Here is a 5,983-nt window from a genome sequence, read left to right on the forward strand (position 1 = left end):
ATTAGAACTCTTCAAATCGATTGTGAATTGAAACTTACTTTTTAATTCTCCCTTTAGTGATTATACACCTTTAGGGCTTCCATAAACCATGAGTGATACCTAGCAGTATGTCATGGTTACCCAAGCTAATCAGAAGACGTGGAGAACCTATTCAGCTTGGGATTACAATGCAATACGGTCTTTCTCTAATACAATACTCTTGACCACATTGTTTGATTTGATAGTTTATTTATGTCTACTATCCAATGTGATTCTCTTACTTATATGATTACCTTGAATGTGATTTGGAATGAATTCCTAAATCTCATTCATACTTTGACCAGAGATTCTTAATCATATCACAGAGTATTCTCCCTCAAATGGTTTGAAGGTTGGAGATCTCTTGTTGTGCATTCACTTGCCTCCATGGCTAAGTGGCTTAACCCCAACTACACCGTGGACACCCTTTGACGGAGTGACTTTGACATAGTCAAAGATCAAGGACCTAACCATAAGACAACTATGATGCCTCAGGTCAAAAGACTACTTTGCATTATCCCAACCATGAGTTTTTCATGTGACATGAGTATGAGAACTCCTTGTTGATCGCATTTAGTGGACTCATTCTCTATTGAGAACCTACATGCTTGTCTTGGTGTCAGTCACACCAATGACAGTCACTCTCTCTGAGAGAAGACATAGCACGTACTGATCTTAACAGACTATCAATGCCCAATTGGTAATCCTATGATCAGGAACGTTTAGGATATGTATACGAAAGAGAATGGTCTCATGAATCTAACTTCTTTAGATCACATTCTCCCAATTACATATTCCTTGGACTTATCGTTTAAGCATATAACATTTATATAAGACGGCTTTAAACAATAATTTTTGCCCTTTATATTAAACTAGATTAGTTTAACATGTGAAATGTTCATAAATTATCATCATATGATTGGCTTTAAGGCACATTTCCAACAGAGAATCATCCTCTGCTTTGCCACTAAAATGGGGAACCATGCTAAGTAGCTATGGTGATAATTGCATGTTCCCTTCAACATTAGGTTGGAAGGCAATACAAGATGGAAATTGAATGTTCTTAGACTAAAACTTATCCTGCATCAAAACTCTAGGATGTGCTACTTCTTCGGCCATTATTGGTTTGGACTTAGCTTACTGCCTACACTCTTGTTTCAGGTTGCGTAGAGTACACTCAAGCTTGTGGTCAATAGGAAGAATAGCTAGATGGAGTGGAAAGTCTTCCTTGCATGCACTGCAAAACCAACACAACAAGAAAACTTTAGAAAACCAAGCACAAAGATTATGCAATAAGGCAGAAAAACAAATGATAAATAACTAAAACTAATTAAAATATAATAATTGATGACTCCTAAACTACAACTAAGACAAAAATATGATGTTAGGAATACAAATTTTAGATATCGAGTAGGGGACAATCCTCGGCACTGGTGCCAAAAACTTGTTATGCAATTAGCAATCTAAATATTAAGCTACTAATTACAGGTTTTAAACTTGCAAGTGCACAAGAATATAGTATAGAAAGCAAGTACGAGATCATTCTCATGAGGATTGATAGGTATCTAGATTATGATTCCTAAGAACATAAATTAATTTATTCACAAGACTAACAAATATGCACAAAAGAGATTTTACAGAATAGATTGAAGATGATTTGAAATTGAAAATAGAAAAAGAGAAAAATAATTAAAAGTAAATGGATTTGGAATAAGATTTGAAATAATGAGAAGACGGGTTAGGGTTTCAGGGTCCACCACTAATCACTTTCCTAAAGCAATGGCGCACACAATTGTATAAAACAGAATGAGACGTTATATTTGTCAACTTAAATGTATGGTATCCTAATTTTTTTTTTGTCATTTTCTTAAGATGAAATTAGGGTAGTACTATTCACACACCCCTTTTTACCTCTCACGAACCCTTGTTAATTTTTGTTCATAAATTTTCAATTCATTCGATTCGACAATCGAAAATTGAGATGTGCATGAGTAGTAATAGCCTAAAAAAATTGATTTCGGTAAACTCATTTTCTCTCTGCAACTATGTTTAAGTCTGGTCGTTGAATGAATACACTAAAAAGAATCAAGAAGCAGAGATAAACTGAAGTGTGCAGAAAGAGAAAAAAAAAGTGAGCGGAAGTGTATCATGGATGGTTGCAACACCTTCAATGAAAGTTATGTAGAAAGTGGGCAACGTTGGGCTTCGAAAGAGCATTACACAGAGCCCGGAGGAACAACTTCATTTGGTAGGTCCAAATAAGGTAGTTAGACTCCTTGAGTTTGAGAAAGTGGGTAGCGTTGGGTCCGAATGTAGACGAACCAGCAGAGGAGGAGGATCTCTGGAAGCCATAGAGGAAAAGGGAAGGGGCGAAAGACGGCAGAAAATTAAGGTCAGGGTTTTGAGGAATAAGGTGAGCAAGGAATTAGGGTTCAGGAAAGACCTAGATATGAATACCATGTAGAAAGTCTAGAATGAATGAATTGTATATTGATTGACAAGCATGCAAGTACATGATTGGAAACCTAACCCTAGAAGGAAAGAGCATCACGTTCCACATCACCTAATTATGTTGTTTACATGTTAGACTTGAAAATTCGACACTTGTAAGGAGGTATGTTGAAAGTATGTAATTCATAAATTAACATTAACTGAGCTGATAATGTTGATGGGAAAATGCCATTATATATTTGCTTAGCTGCGGCCCCCAAGTCAGTGGTTATAACTCATTTTTCTGCTAGTGACTCCAAAACTAAAAGCTAAAATTTTCATGCAATATTAATACAAAGGGTTAATCTCTGTTTACTACCCTTAAGTTTTGTGGTTTTCAACATTTAGTACATAAATTTTTTTCATCCCAAAGTCATACCTCAAGTGTTAATTTTAGGACAGTCTCATACATCATTTAGTATGGCTGTTAAATATTCTGTTAACTGATGACTTGGATCCCATATGGACAATGACTGGGCGCCACGTGTCAATAAGAATCGCACGTGGATATTAAAAATAAATAAAATTCAAAATTAAACATTAAAAAATTACAACCAAAAAAAAAGTCTTCTTCCTTAAATCCCTGACCCCCCTCTCCCTTCTCTTCTATGCACCTACCCAACCTTTGCACATTCATCCTTCCCCCTCCCTTTTCGACTCCACCCACTCAACCCTCTTCCTCTTCGACGGCCCCATGAGCTCAAAGGAGTGTGCCCCACCTACTAGATTTGACGACAAATCTTGAGAAATCAACAGCAAATCTGGAGAAAAACCTCCACCTTCCTGCGAACTTTCGTCGAACACACAGCGGCCTTCCACCACCACATCATATCTCCGCTCTCCGCCACAGCAACAATGGCCTCCGTGCTCGATACCGCCACCAAAGAGCTCACCAACCTTGACATCGGAGGTTCCGTGCCCAATCTGCAGAAGAACCTTCACCTTCTGAGCACCAAACAAGTGAATACGCAATTATGATTTCTACAAACAATTTGATTGCTTTTTTTTTATGTGGGTTTGATCAAAACACCACTAAGAAAACACAAACCGAAATTCCAATTCCCAATTTTTAAATTTCAATTATAAATTCCTAATTAAGGATACAAATCTTGTTCTTCATTAATGAGAGGTGCATAGAATCCATTCTCTTGAACAACCGGTGTCCTTTCAAAGTCATCCTCGTCAATCTAAAGTTCTGCAGAAAATAACATATTATTATTTATTACAAATTATTATTTTTAAGGGCGTGTTTAGCTGGCGAGAAAAGTAGTACCGGCAATAGATGAGAGGGAGAGACGATGTTGGACTTGGAGGTGGAAGAGGCGGATTTGGTTGTCCTTGTAGATCTCGGAGCAGTGTCCCAAGAGCTCCTCGAAGGAGACAATGTCGAACCACATCATTTCAAGAAGGCTGAGTTGTGGCAACGGAGACGCGGCGATTGAGGGATTGGAGGAAGGTAGACGTCGCCGTATCGAGAAGGATGAGGCAGCGTTCAACAGAAGTTTTGAAGGCGTCGCAGTTGCTGTGGGGGTGATTGCAGAAGGACGCTACACCCTTGCACAAGCTCCGAATCGATTCCTCCATTTCTCTCTCTCTCGCGTTCTGAACTTTTCCATTTGGCTCCTTTCTTTCATTTGGAATTAAATGGGCGGGAATGGGGAGGGAAGAGGTTGCAGGTGATGGGGGTGGGAGGGTGGGCACCGGGGGGGATTTGGGGAAGACGATGTGGGTTTTGCTTCTTTTTTTTTTTAACTTTTCTTTAAATAAATATTTTGGGTTAAACTCTGTTTACTACCCTCATGTTTCATGATTTTCAACATTTAGTACATCAAGTTTTTTTCATCCCAGAGTCATACCTAAAGTGTTAATTTTGGGACAGTCTCATACATCCGTTAATCAAACTGTTAGTTCTCCCGTTAAGTGATGACGTGGTACCCAGGTGGACAATGACTGGGCGCCACGTGTCATTAAAAATATTAAAATAATTAATTAAATAAAAGTTAAAAAAAACAAAAACAAAAAAAAAACCATCCCTCCCCCCAACCCAGAAGAAGAAGAAAAAGAAAAAGAGGAAAAAAAAACGGAATCTGCAACCCAGAAAAGAAGGAGAAGAAGAAGGAAAAAAAAAACCGAATCTGCAACCCAGAAAAAGAAGGAGAAGAAGAAGAAAAAAAAAACTGAATCTGCAACCCAGAAGAAGAACCTTCAGGGTACACGTTCGCGGTCGCGGGGCGGGGGGAAGGTAGGTGGGTCACCGGGGGGGGAAGGGAACGAACTGGGTACGCATTCGCGGGGCAGGGAGGAAGGCAGGTGGGTCGCGGGGGGGGGGGGGGGACGAACTGGGTTTGGGTTACTGTTTTTTTTTTTTTCCTTCTTCCTTCTTCTTCTTCTTCTTCTGGGTTGCAGATTAGGTTTTATTTTTTATTTATTTTTTTTTTTTTTCTTCTTCTTCTTATCCTTCTTCCTCTTCTTCTTCTGGGTTTGCATATTCGTTTTTTTTTTTTTTCTTCTTCTTCTTCTTCTTCTTCTTCTTCTTCTTCTTCTTCTAGGTTTGCATATTCGTTTTTTTTTTTTTCTTCTCCTTCTTCCTTCTTCTTCTTCTTCTTCTTCCTCTTCTTCTTCTGGGTTTGCATATTCGTTTTTTTTTTTTCTTCTTCTTCTTCTTCTTCTTCTTCTTCTTCTTGTTTGCAGATTCGTTTTTATTTTTTTTCTTCTTCTTCTCCTTCTTCCTCCTTCTTTTTCTTCTTTTTCTGGGTTGTAGATTCGTTTTTTTTTTTCTCTTTTCTTCTTCTTCTTCTTCTCCTTCCTTCTTCTTCTGGGTTGCAGATTCGTCTTTTTCTTTTCTTCTTCTTCTGGGTTGGGGGAAGGAGAGATGATTTTTTATTTTTTTAACTTTTACTTAATTAATTATTTTAATATTTTTTAATGACATGTGACGCCCAGTCATTGTCCACCTGAGCGCCACGTCATTACTTAACGGGAGAACTAATAGTTTGACTAACGGATGTATGAGACTGTCCCAAAATTAACACTTTAAGTATGACTCTGGGATGAAAAAAAACTTGATGTACTAAATGTTGAAAACCATGAAACATAAGGGTAGTAAACAGAGTTTAACCCAAATATTTTTTTTTTAATTTTTGATTTCCACTTGGATACCTTAATGACACGTGGCGTCCAATCATTGTCCATATAGGTGCCACGTCATCAGTTAACGGCAGAGTTAACAGTTTGACTAACGGATGTATGAGACTGTCCCAAAATTAACATTTTAGGTATGACTCTGGGATGAAAAAAACTTCATGTACCAAATGTTGAAAACCACGAAACTTGAGGGTAATAAACTAATATTTACCCTAATATAAAACCCCTTTAATTAAGTAAAAATGAACAAGCTACAGCATCATTAAAAGTATAAGAAAGCTAATTACATAATAAATCCCATTAAATAATTAAGAATGAACAAGCTACAACA

The sequence above is a fragment of the Malus sylvestris genome, chromosome 15, assembly GCF_916048215.2.
Source record: "Malus sylvestris chromosome 15, drMalSylv7.2, whole genome shotgun sequence".
NCBI lineage: Eukaryota > Viridiplantae > Streptophyta > Magnoliopsida > Rosales > Rosaceae > Malus > Malus sylvestris.